Source organism: Puma concolor, chromosome A1, assembly GCF_028749965.1.
Source record: "Puma concolor isolate L17-30 chromosome A1, mPumCon1.1.hap2, whole genome shotgun sequence".
Classification (NCBI taxonomy): domain Eukaryota; kingdom Metazoa; phylum Chordata; class Mammalia; order Carnivora; family Felidae; genus Puma; species Puma concolor.
The window spans coordinates 237,206,702-237,219,225 of NC_141667.1; the positions used below are offsets into that span (position 1 = coordinate 237,206,702).

The 12,524-nt window shown below is 45.2% G+C and overlaps 1 protein-coding gene across 7 annotated transcripts in view; it reads right to left on the reverse strand.

Moving 5' to 3' along the window:
* Window positions 1-12,524, reverse strand: part of ATP8A2 (ATPase phospholipid transporting 8A2) — a 651,437-nt gene that overhangs the window by 581,341 nt on the left and 57,572 nt on the right. The window lies entirely within an intron of this gene.

Genomic DNA, 12,524 nt, shown 5'->3' on the forward strand with positions numbered 1-12,524 from the left:
TCGTTTGCCAGAATTGCCCCAGAATCGCCCCTGCCCTGTCCCGGCACACACCAGGCGCTGGGGGAGCTCGTGACGGACCGGTACGTTCCCAGGCCAACACATCATTCACTACATTTTCTTTAGGGATGTTGTAAAACCCTCTGGTCCCTTATCACAGCACCTTTTGGGATTCCCAAGAGAAATTCAAATCTGGACTCCGTATCCCAAATAGCTCAGTGTCTCTGGAACCGAATTTCTCTTCTAACGGACACTAATTTTCCTGACTGATCATGCCTCCTATTTGCTTCGGCTGCTTAAAGGATTGGAGCCAACTGTATTTTGACTACTGATTTTGTCTTTTTCTTTCTCCTATTTCCTCGTCTCCCCAATTTTCTCACGTATCTCCAGTTGTGACAAACCCTGCCATGTTGGTAAATAATCGTTCCATAAAAAGACTAATGAAATAATTAGCAACCTAGAAATAAAAATCCAGCATTAGAAAACAAAACAGCATGAACTAGGCCAAATTTGCTAACAAACTTGGTTCAAAGCTGGGGAACTCTATTTTCTAATTCAGCTCTATGATCTTTGACTATTTATAAAAAATAAAAACCCTCCGTAAAAGTCATCCGAAAAAGTTGATAACACCCTAAGAGTTCTTTGGAAAATACGTTTTGAAGACAGGATTCGGTCTTAAATATTTACTGAATTTCCCTAGGTTGCAAATCTCCTACCCAGAACTTCCTTTTTCTCAAAGTTTACCTGTTCCCCTCCGCCCCCCCCCCCCCCCCCACTCCTGGTTAAAAATCCACTAAGGATCATAGAATCCTTTAGACACATTCATTCATCTAAGATTTTAAAATGGTGACTCTGAAAAATAACAAATATAACAAACTGGGGAAAAGCCTTAAGACCCTTCATATTCCTTAAGAATTCCTTCATATTCCAAAATGTTAACAGTACTTCTCTTCTTTAGACTTTATGGATATAAACGGCTTATTTCTTCTTTATTCCTGTTCTTAATTTCATTTTCTAAAAGAACATTTTAGGATCAGAAAAAGATTAAAATAGGAAGGTTGTTTTCCTTTCTATTTTCTTATTTTTTAAAAATTGCCTTCTTGGGGGCGCCTGGGTGGCGCAGTCGGTTAAGCGTCCGACTTCAGCCAGGTCACGATCTCGCGGTCCGTGGGTTCGAGCCCCGCGTCAGGCTCTGGGCTGATGGCTCAGAGCCTGGAGCCTGTTTCCGATTCTGTGTCTCCCTCTCTCTCTGCCCCTCCCCCGTTCATGCTCTGTCTCTCTCTGTCCCAAAAATAAATAAACGTTAAATAAATAAATAAATAAATAAAAATTGCCTTCTTAACACTGGATTCATAAATTAAGGCTGCCTTATCTTATCAACATACGTGTCCGGTATCTAAACTGGAGATTGCCCAATGGTGAAGAATCCTTTTGGGAATTACGAAGATCCCAGAGTGTCTACTTGTTTCAAGTTTGTCTCACTTTCTCTCTAAAGCAGATTATACACTCCTTCAACCTCTCTTCCCCTACCCATTCTTTTAGGCTTCAGATAAAGTAGAAGTTTCCCTTAATGTATTTTCTTTAAAATCCACTTGTAATCCTGACTTTAAAAAATACATGAGTCTCTAATCCTGTTTAATGGTGAGGTTTTTACCATCAAGAAACTTTTAGAAATGCTAAATACAAATCCCTAGCGATACCAGGAAAAGCTTTATTTTAAAAAGAGTCGATTGATTTTATTTACACTATTTCCTGAAATATTGCAGCTTCAAAGGCTTTGAAGACTAATTTTATAGGCCTTTGATCTGTGGAAAAGCCATCTGATTTCTTAGCTTAAACATAGCCCTGGGAGGAAAAAAAGCAAAATATGTAAACATCTGAGTTTTTAAATTACAGTTAAAGCAGTTATTAACAATGTCTACATGGTCGAAATATTGCTCCGAATCCAAATGACTAATTCTGACCCTAATTGGAAGGTTATCGATACATCTTCAGAGTCGAATTATTGCACCATAACTGAAGGTAAATTTGAAATCTCCAGTGCTAAATTTTATGGTCGTGAACCGATAAAAAAAAAGACAGCGAACAGCTTAAATTTAGTCAGAAAAGGCACACACATGCACATGTGAAACACACACACATGCACTGAGCGGTTCTTTCTATTTAACTGTGCAAAACTTTTCATGAGATCAGTTTATCCTGTGATCTAAAACTAGGGGAAAAATAAATAACATTCTGGCCAAATGGTAGTTCCAAAATTAATAGATTTTTTAAAAATTTTTTAACGTTTTTTTATTTATTTGAGAGACAGAGACAGAGCGTGAGCGGGAGAGGGGTAGAGAGAGAGAGGGAGACACAGAATCCAAAGCAGGCTCCAGGCTCCGAGCTGTCGGCACGGAGCCGGGCATGGGGCTCAAACTCACAGACCACAAGATCATGACCTGAGCCGAAGTCCTATGCTGAACCAACTGAGCCCCCCAGGCGCCCCTATATTTCCCACTTCTAATGCCTGAGAGTTCTGTATGCAATTAAGAACTGCAGTCAAAAACTCAAGAATCAAGCATGTGCGTTTTACTCTCATATATGCAAGGAACACGTCAAAAACAGGCTAGAAACAATATGAGCTGCAGGACACAACTGAGATCCTCACATCAAGTCGCCACCACTCCTTCCTCCTCCCCCCATCCACACACACCCAAGTCAAGGAATAAACACATTACAAAATGCCTTTTCCACATAGTCACAGAAAGACATGGGGCCAAAGCTCAGGAGCTCAGACCTTGCAACGACTCTCATGGTTCAAAAACGAAAGGAAAAGGGGTGCCTGGGTGGCTCAGTCGGTTAAGCATCTGACTTGGGCTCAGGTCGTGATCTCGCGGTCCGTGAGTTCGAGCCCCGCGTCGGGCTCTGTGCTGACAGCTCGGAGCCTGGAGCCTGCTTCGGATTCTGTGTCTCCCTCTCTCTCTGCCCCTTCCCTGCTCATGCTGTGTCTTTGTCTCTCAAAAATAAAGAATAAAAAATTTTTTTTTTTAAACAAAAGGAAAAAAGCAGGTCGCCTGGGTGGCTCAGTCGGTTGAGCGTCCAGCTTCGGCTCGGGTCGTGATCTCACGGTTCGTGAGTTCGAGCCCTGTGGCGGGCTCTGTGCTGACAGCTCAGAGCCTGGAGCCTGCTTCTGATTGTCTCCCTATCTCTCTGCTCCTCCCCTGTTCACGCTCTCTCTCTCTCTCTCTCTCAAAAATAAACATTAAAAAAATAAAATAAAAAGTAAAAACAAAAGGAAAAAACAATTAGAAGTCATTCCTGGACTTGTTTAGATTTCCCCTGAACTGACAAAGTATACAAGGAACCTCCCTAAAGCTGACGAACCCCCTTTCCAGGTGGAGCCAAGAAAACCCAATGTCTGGGTGCACCTCGTTAGCTTAGCATGAGTGCTGGGGAACTTCGGTCACAAACCGTCTGCGTCATTTACTGAGACGTCAATTATGTATACTTAGGGGAAAAATATAAAAGCAAGGGTGTTAGGCTCTATGAAAGAACATTTACCCACCTAAGAACACGTAAATCCCTACAAGCCCACTTAGTTATGAATCCTAAAGGGGTTTTTCTGGGAGTGCTTCCTTTTGAGAGATGTAAACAGGGTCACATCGCCCACAGAAAAAGTGGACAGAAAGAAAATGAGCAGGCTAGTCCACTTGTACAAACCTCAGGGACATGACCTTGATCGGCAGGAGCCCGGCTCTCGGCCCGGGCGTCCCTGCCCAGGAGACTCCACCAGGCCTCGGAGACACCCTGCTCAGCTCACATACACATATGACCAGATGTCAGCCCCAAGTATTTGCTAGGAACCATCAAAGCTCCCAAACTAGTCAATATCCACACCGGGGCGGGGGGGAGAGGGGGGATATCATTCCACATTTATGCAAGTCTGCAGATCCCCAGGGACGAAAGTCAACGGACACTTTGCGTGGGGTCTCTGCTCCATCCTAGGGTCCCTAGAAACACCCTCGCCTGGGATTCAGTGCAGATAAAACCCAAAGCTGTCCCGTGGCTGTGGGCACACAAGCATCCAGACACACAAAGCCTCCGAGGTCAATCAGCATAGGAACCTCAAGTGCCCAGTGATGTGGGCGAAGCTGATGGCACAGCCTCTGTGCGGGCCCCTACGTGCTTCTGCACGCACAAACCAGGCCCCAAAGCTTTAAAAATGAGAACGTTAAAAGTCACTCACGGGCGTGGATAAACAAAATGTGGTATGTCTGGACAACGGAATATTATCTGACCACAAGTAAATCACATTCAAATTCATCCTGTAACACAGGTGACCCTTGAAAACATCATGCTAAGGAGCCCCACACAAAATACCACATAGTGGATGATTCCACTTATGGGAAAGGGCCATAACGGACAAATCCATAGAGGCAGAAAATAGGTTAGTGATTGCTAGGGGCTCCAGGGAAGGTAGGGGAGTATGGGATTGCCTTTGGGGGCGAGGGGGGGGGGGGCGGAAATAAAAATGTGCTGGAATTAGATAGTGGCGATAGCTGCTTTCAGAAGGTACTAAAAGCCACTGAAGTCTACATTTTAAAGAAGTGAATTTCATGTACGAATGACAGCTCATTAAAAAACAGTCATGCACTTTTCGGTGCGTAGGTTATATCTCAATGAAGAATTAAACTTTAAAAAAATGCTACGAGTTCACATTTTACTAAGAAGCTCCTCATATGAAAGCAAGACCATTGCCTAATTAGAAGCAATCAACTAAGTACTGAAACTGGATCTCAGATAACCTCGGGTTGTTTCCTAGAGCGGGGGAGGGGGAGGAGGAATCAATTCCCATTGCACTGTGACTACATGGGATTTCCCCCGACCAAAGTAAAGGTCCCCATTAGAATGTGTCAATTAAAATCCGTTTAGAGAAAGCATATAAAATTAAGTGTTGAGGTTTTCCGATCCGTTCAAAGGCTTTTTTTAATCAAAATAGTCAAGAGACAGGTTTACATCTATGTGTATATCATTTGAGTAATTTACATGTTATAGACGCATATGTATTGCACATGTATTACACATACAATGAGTGCCTACTTTGTAAAATACGTTTGAGGTAAGAATACACACTTACGCAAGTAGAGACCGCACCAACTATTCCATTCCTGTTAAGTACACTCAATTCTGTACCATAACCTTCCGCCTTTTCATCTCTCAGAACATCCCCAACAACCCTCATGTCTAACCACCGTTCCTCAACCCACTACAGTGCTTCCTTGTTACCATCTTCTGGAATCACTCTTCCTAAGATCAAGGGCAACCCCCTACCTACCAAATCCAGCTGTCCACATGTTCATTCCTACAAACCCCTCCGTAGCGTTCAGCCTTATAAAGTAACATCTCCTCCATGTTACCACAGTCCCTGTTTGGGTTTCTAGGAATCTGTTGTTGTTTTCTCTTTCCACACAAATGTCCCCCTCTGACCATCCCCCCACATGTGAGGCTCCACCGTTCTGTTTTCAGCTCCCACCCAGGCTGCACATTCACCCAAGATTACGCCGTCCTTTTCTGAGCTGGTCTGGGTCCCAGACCTCACTCATGGACATGAGCCCACGCTTCCAGCTGCTTAGCAGACATCTCCACCCAGAGGTCCCACATACTTCTCCAACGCTCTAAATCCAAACTGACTGAGCTTTCCTCATCGAATCTGGTGTTTATATTAAGCTCTCAAACCACAAACATCAGCCACCACTGATTTTCTGTCTTGGAGGCACCGCACAGGTTTCATCTCTAGAAGCCCAGCCCCTCCTCCCCAGCCATCCCTCTCCAGGGTCTCATCCTCACCGGCTGGATCATCACACACCTGCTGACTCCTGCCCAGACTGCCTCCCTCGTCACCAACACCTGACCCATCACTGCAGGCTTGTGACAGCACCTCCCACCTACCAGGGCCCTCCTGGCCTACGTGATAAACCCGAACACCCGTGGAAATCACACAAGGCAGAGTGACTTCTCCTGCCTCATCTACTGTTGCACCCCGGCACGGGAGCAATGAGTGAATCCTGAATGCGCCAAGTTCCTGCACGACCCCAAGTTCCCACACGGTACTTGACAGTCTATTACATTTACCAGTTTCTTGAATAATTAATACACTTAAAATGGAACGCTCAAGGAGCACAAATGGCTCTAGCATTAAGAATACCCATCCACTCAGCTGCCTGGTTTTCCTCCTTGCAGACCACAACCAGATTTGGAGGAATCTTTCCAAAGAATGAACATGCTTGATGTCTTCTTTAGACTCTAACTGCCTACTTCCCCTGGAATCTAAAAAAAAAATATTAAAAATAGAAATACTATACGATCCAGTAATTCCACTTCTGGATATTTACCCAAAGAAAATGAAGACACTAATTTGAAAAGATCGATGCACCCCCATGTTTATTGCAGTGTTATTTACGAGAGCCAAGACATGGAAACAGCATAGACAGATGCTTGGATAAAGAAGATGTGAGACACACGCATGAAAAACAATGAAATCTTGGGGCGCCTGGGTGGCTCAGTCGGTTAAGCGTCCGACTTCAGCTCAGGTCACGATCTCGCGGTCCGCGAGTTCGAGCCCCGCATCGGGCTCTGGGCTGACGGCTCAGAGCCTGGAGCCTGCTTCCGATTCTGTGTGTCTCCCTCTCTCTCTGCCCCTCCCCCGTTCATGCTCTGTCTCGCTCTGTCTCAAAAATAAATAAACATTAAAAAAAAAATTAAAAAAAAAAAAAAAACAATGAAATCTTGCCATTCATGACAACATGGATGGACCTAGAAGGTCATTCTGCTAAGTAAAAACAAGTCACAGAACAAGAAATACCATATGATTTCGCTTATGCGTGTAATGTAAAAAAAAAAAAAACTAGACTCAAATACAGAGAACAAACAGGCGGTTGCCAGGACAAACTCAAATGTCCCACACTTTATCAAAGATTTGCCTTCCAAGGAGACCTGAGGAGTAAAATTCTAATGCTTCCAATAAGAGGGACCCTTGGGGTTATGGGAAACAAGAAACAAAACGGAATTATACCCAAATACCTAATTTTTTAGAGAGTCAAGTTTTATCCTCCCTGCACCCTCCAAATTTAAAACGTTAAGATTTAATGGGAAAGGCCTTAAAATAACGAGAGATTTCTTTATTCAGGTTCAACAATAAAGCTCAACTAGGGTGGGGGTGGGGATACAATCAGAAAACAGTATCAACTTGGACTCTGGTCCCAGGAATCTGTCCAGCTTCTCACCCTCCATTAAACCACATCTCGATAGATTCCACTGAGAAAGCACTGTGTGTCCTCCATACTTTTTTTTGGGGGGGGGGGGCGGCGCAAGTTTCTAGCTTTTAAACGGAAGGATTGATCTTGGACAAGAGTGGGAGGAAAGGCCAATGGGAAAGATGTATATTGGAAACACAGCGGTAACGGAGCACATACACAGACACGCTGACGGGAGCAGAAAGAAAAGAGAGGCCCGTCCGCAGAGACTTTCACAGAGCACGCAGTTCAGGCCCGTGCTTCTGACGGTCGCTTACATTCAAGAGGCAGGCTGCGTTTGGAACCATCAAGAACCCTTAATAGCTAAAACACAAGCTCAAGTGCCACAATCATCACTGGAACGCCCAGGGGTCTAGGAGGGAAAAACTGACCACATGTCTTTACCAAAACCATTCAATAAAATGACTTGGTTTAAGCGAACTTGTTTCTGAAAAAGAACTTTAACCGACTTCTTTACGATTCAGTCTCAAGGAAATCCTTTAGGGGCTTCAATCTGTTCTGCCATACACTTTGCATTAAGAGTAACAGCAATTAAGGGGCGCCTGGGTGGCTCAGTCGGTTGAGCGTCCGACTTCGGCTCAGGTCATGATCTCCCGGTCCGTGAGTTCGAGCCCCGCGTCGGGCTCTGGGCTGATGGCTCAGAGCCTGGAGCCTGTTTCGGATTCTGTGTCTCCCTCTCTCTGACCCTCCCCCGTTCATGCTCTGTCTCTCTCTGTCCCAGAAATGAACAAACGTTAAAAAAAAAAAAAAAGAGTAACAGCAGTTAAACCTAACTGTGTGCAGAGACCTGGAACATTCTGCCCAGAAGTGCAGAGGGGGAGAGAGAAGAAAGTAATCACCAATCAAGTCACTCCTAAATTGGAAGGTCGCTGACATCCAGAAGCACCCTGCTTGACAATGTGGTTACAGAGGCCATAAGGTGAAGAGTGCTTTTAGACCCATCAGCTATAAGAGAAACGCCACAGGGCAGGAAGAGGGACTCAAGTCAGAATCGCATAATCAGCAGCATTAGACACATTACAGACTGAAGAGCACTTTCAGCAAGACAGGATTCGGTGAGCCTGTGCTGGGCCTCGAGGAAAGGCCTCCTCTCTCTCCCCGGCCTGTGACAGCTGACCCCCACCCACTCCACGCCCCAGCCCTCCCCACTCAGGAGCCTCCCCAAGTCCCACAGGACAACGCGCTCCCCTCTCCCAGAACCAGAATGCGGAAGCCCGGGCATATTACTCCTTGTGGTGGCGGCAGAGGGTGAAGGAAGGAGGGTGAAGGCCAGGTTTGCAATTTGATTGAAAATAGAGGACCGTTAACGGGACCTGCTTGTGACCTTTATTTAAATACCTTTGGGTAACTTTTTTTAACTTGCAACACAGGGAAGGTAGGGACACTTACTGACAAGCCCACAATGACAGGACGACTTTGAGTCACAGGCCTTATGGAGACAAACCTCTAGGTAGAGGGTATGGCGGACCAAGCATGCGCACTCTCAAACCTCAGCGGCACCCTTACATGAGGCATGAAAAACAAGCCCACGCTTTTAAAAGAAGCATCTCAGTCTACAGACAAATGCTTCTGTCAAAATCCACAGGTAAATAATACATACTTTCAGAGAGCCTCTGAAGGTGTTTATTAAGTCCTTAAGGAATTCTCTATATTCCCCTTGATTCGGAAGTGTTTTGTCTACTTAACTAACACTACAGTTAAGGAATGAGCCAGAAAAGGACAGTTCTGTGGCTTCGTCCTTCCCGAGGACCAGAAAGCAAAGTTTGAGCCCTATACCTGCAGGCCTGTTTTAATCACCTCCCAATAACTGCTCATCATCACCACTTTATAATTGGCGGGAATTACAGGGGGATTTAACAAGGGGCTCAGTTCGAGGTACTCCACGATACGGAAAAAGATGGTGAATCCTAAAGGAGCAAAAAAGACCCAGATATCCTCACAGGGAACCTCAGTCAGAGGTTAAATATGCCAGGCTCCATATTTAGCAGCAAACGCGTCCTATACAATTGCTTCATCTCCAGAGATTTTCACGACGCCCAGTAGAGCCCGCCGTACAAAGTCATAGATCAGACTCCTTCTTTTGGGGGGTCTGCTATGTACTTCTAGTGCTGTGCAGGTACAAAGTAATAGTTACTTGTGTAATTCTCAAGTTGCCATATGGCTTACTTCTCCTTTAAAAGGAAGAGAGGAGCGCCTGGGTGGCTCAGTTGATTAAGCATCTGACTTTGGCTCAGGTCACGATCTCACGGTTCATGAGTTCGAGCCCCACGTCGGGCTCCGTGCTGACGGCTCAGAGCCTGGAACCTGCTTCGGATTCTGTGTCTCCCTCTCTCTCTGCCCCTCCCCCACTCATGCTCTGTCTCTCTCAAAAAATGAATAAACATCTAAAAAAATTTTTTAAAAAAATGAAAGGAAAAGAGAGACCATAAGCTATGGAGAAACACGTAGACAAATGTAAAAAGTATAGTTGCTATGCGTTACACACAGTGAAGAACAAGGCTCTGAAGACAAAATGCGTTGCTAATGTGAAAGGTGAAAGAAAATGGAGTCCCTTACATCAAGGGGTTCTGAAAGGGAGTCGGGAGGCCATTAAGGAGATGGGCCTTGGGACGCCTGGGTGGCTCTGTCGGTTAAGCATCAGACTCCTGATCTCAGCTCAGGTCACGATCTCTCATGGTGTGTGAGATTAAGCCCCGCATCAGACCCTGAGCTGACAACACAGAGCCTGCTTGGGATGTTCTCTCTCTCTCTTTCTCTCTCTCTCTGCCCCTCCCCTGCTAGCTCACACACGTGCCCACTCTCACACACTCTCTCTCTCTCAAAATACATGAAAAAATACATATATGAAAAAAAAAATATTTAAAAACTCCTGACTTTGGCTCCCTAGTGGGATGCAATGTGGGTTGTTACCCAAATCTGTGCCTCCAAATCGCAATTCTCAGACCCCAAATAACTGCTTTTATTTTATTTCAGTTCTGCCTCTTTTTCTTGGTTGACACTAAGTAGTTATCTGGTCATCCACTAAAGTACCAGAACCACTAAGGGACTATTCTATGTGAAATCGAGTTTGAGCTGTTCATTTTTTAATGTTTATTTCTTTATTTGGGGGGCGGGGAGGAGAGAGAGAGGGGGAGAGCATGAGCAGGGGAGGGGCAGAGAGAAAAAGGGGGAGACAGAGGGTCCAAGCAGGCAGAGCCCAACTCTCGGGGCTCAATCTCACAAACCATGAGATCATGATCTAAGACAAAACCAAGGGTCAGACACTTAACCAACTGAGCCACCCAGGCGCCCCTGACCTGTGCATTCTTTACCAAGATGTTTAGTAGTGACATATTTTTAAAGAATGATGGGGTGCCTGGGTGGCTCAGTCAGTTAAGCGTCTGACTTCAGCTCAGGTTGTGATCTCACAGTTCATGGGTTTGAGCCCCGTGTCCAGCTCTGTGCTGGCAGCTCAGAGCCTTCAGCCTGCTCCAGATTCTGTGTCTCCCTCTCTCTGCTCCTCCCCTGTTCGCTCACGCTCTCTGTCTCTCTCTCTCAAAAATAAATAAACATTAAAAAATATTTTTTTAAAGAATGAGATTTCCGTCCATCCAGAGTTGTAATGCACTTTACACAATAGAAAAAAATCCTAGGTATTCGTATTCAGTCCTGGAACTTGAATCAAAGTTTTGGAAATAAAGGGAAGGCAGTTTAAATCAAATAACTTCAGCAAGATATCCCAAGGAAGCAATTTAAAAATAAATGCAGTTTGGGGGCGCCTGGGTGGCTCGGTCGGTTAAGTGTCCGACTTCTGCTCAGGTCATGATCTCACAGCTCGTGAGTTCGAGCCCCACGTCAGGCTCTGTGCCGACAGCTCGGAGCCTGGACCCTGCTTCAGATTCTGTGTCTCCCTCTCTCTCTGCCCCTCCCCCACCGCACTGTCTCTCTCTCTCTCTCTCTCTCTCTCTCTCTCTCTCTCTCTCCTTCTCTGTCTCGAAAATAAAGATTTAAAAAATTAAAAAAAAAAAAAAAAAAAAAAAGCAGTTTGTACCGAGCTGTTTATAGCTACACCAGCTAAATCTTAAAACTTAAATTCATCATTTAAAGCTTGAATTTCACTAAAAGAACAAGACTTGAATGGGGCCCGTATGTTCAAGTCCCCAGTTTGGATCTCCGTTCCAACCATCAACATTCCGGATATTCCCTGAAAACTATCCGTGGCCATGTTAATTAAAGCATGAAACTTTACAAATTAAATACTAAGCCCATCTCTGTTATCACCAAAAATTTTATCTAGTGCTCACACATTGCATCTAAAAGCATATCTAGTATTCAATGGAATAATTCTTGGCATAGCACATTGCTGTGGGAAGGGAAGGGAAGGGAGGGGAGGGGAGGGGAGGGGAGGGGGGGGAAGGGGGGGGAAGGGGAGGGAAGGGGAGGGAAGGGAAGGGAAGGGAAGGGAAGGGAAGGGAAGGGAAGGGAAGGGAAGGGAAGGGAAGGGAAGGGAAGGGAAGGGAAGGGAAGGGAAGGTTTAAAATGCAGACAAAAGGGGCCCCTGGGTGGCTCAGTCGGTTAAGAGTCGGACTCTTGATTTCAGCTCAGGTCACGATCTCCTGGCTGGTGAGATCAAGCCTTGAGCCGGGACTCTGCCTGGACAGTGTGGAGCCTGCTTGGGATTCTCTCTCTCTGCCCCTCCCCTGCTCGTGCTCACTCTCTCTCTCTCCCTCTCAAAATAAATAAATAAACTTTAAAAATAAAATAAAATGCAGACAAAGACCTACCTTCCTCCGAAGCCCCGTCTCTGCTCTGACTGAAACCTCGCCCCCCTCCCCTGACCCACCTGTCCCCTTCCATCCTTGTATTTCATCGCCCCTCGGCCCGCTGGTGACCCTGCCGGTATCGACCCTCCTCCGGCTGATTAATTCTAAAGCAGTTCTTTTCAAATGATTCTAAAAACAAACAAAAATAAGTAAGTTACACCAAGATAGGCACAGGTCTGAAAGGAAAAAGAGGAATCCCGTTCGGGCCTCTCCCCACCCTGAAAATGACGTCACATGTTCCTAAAGCTTTGGTTTAAAGGCTTTGCTTCTAAAAAAAATAAAATGAATGAATGAATGAATGAATGAATGAATGAATAAATAAATAAATAAGTAAAGGCTTTGCTTCTGTGACTGGTCTGTCCACAGAGACCCTTCAATATAGAAGCTTAGAACTCTGAGAAGAGGATTTAATTCACTCAGCCACGCACAC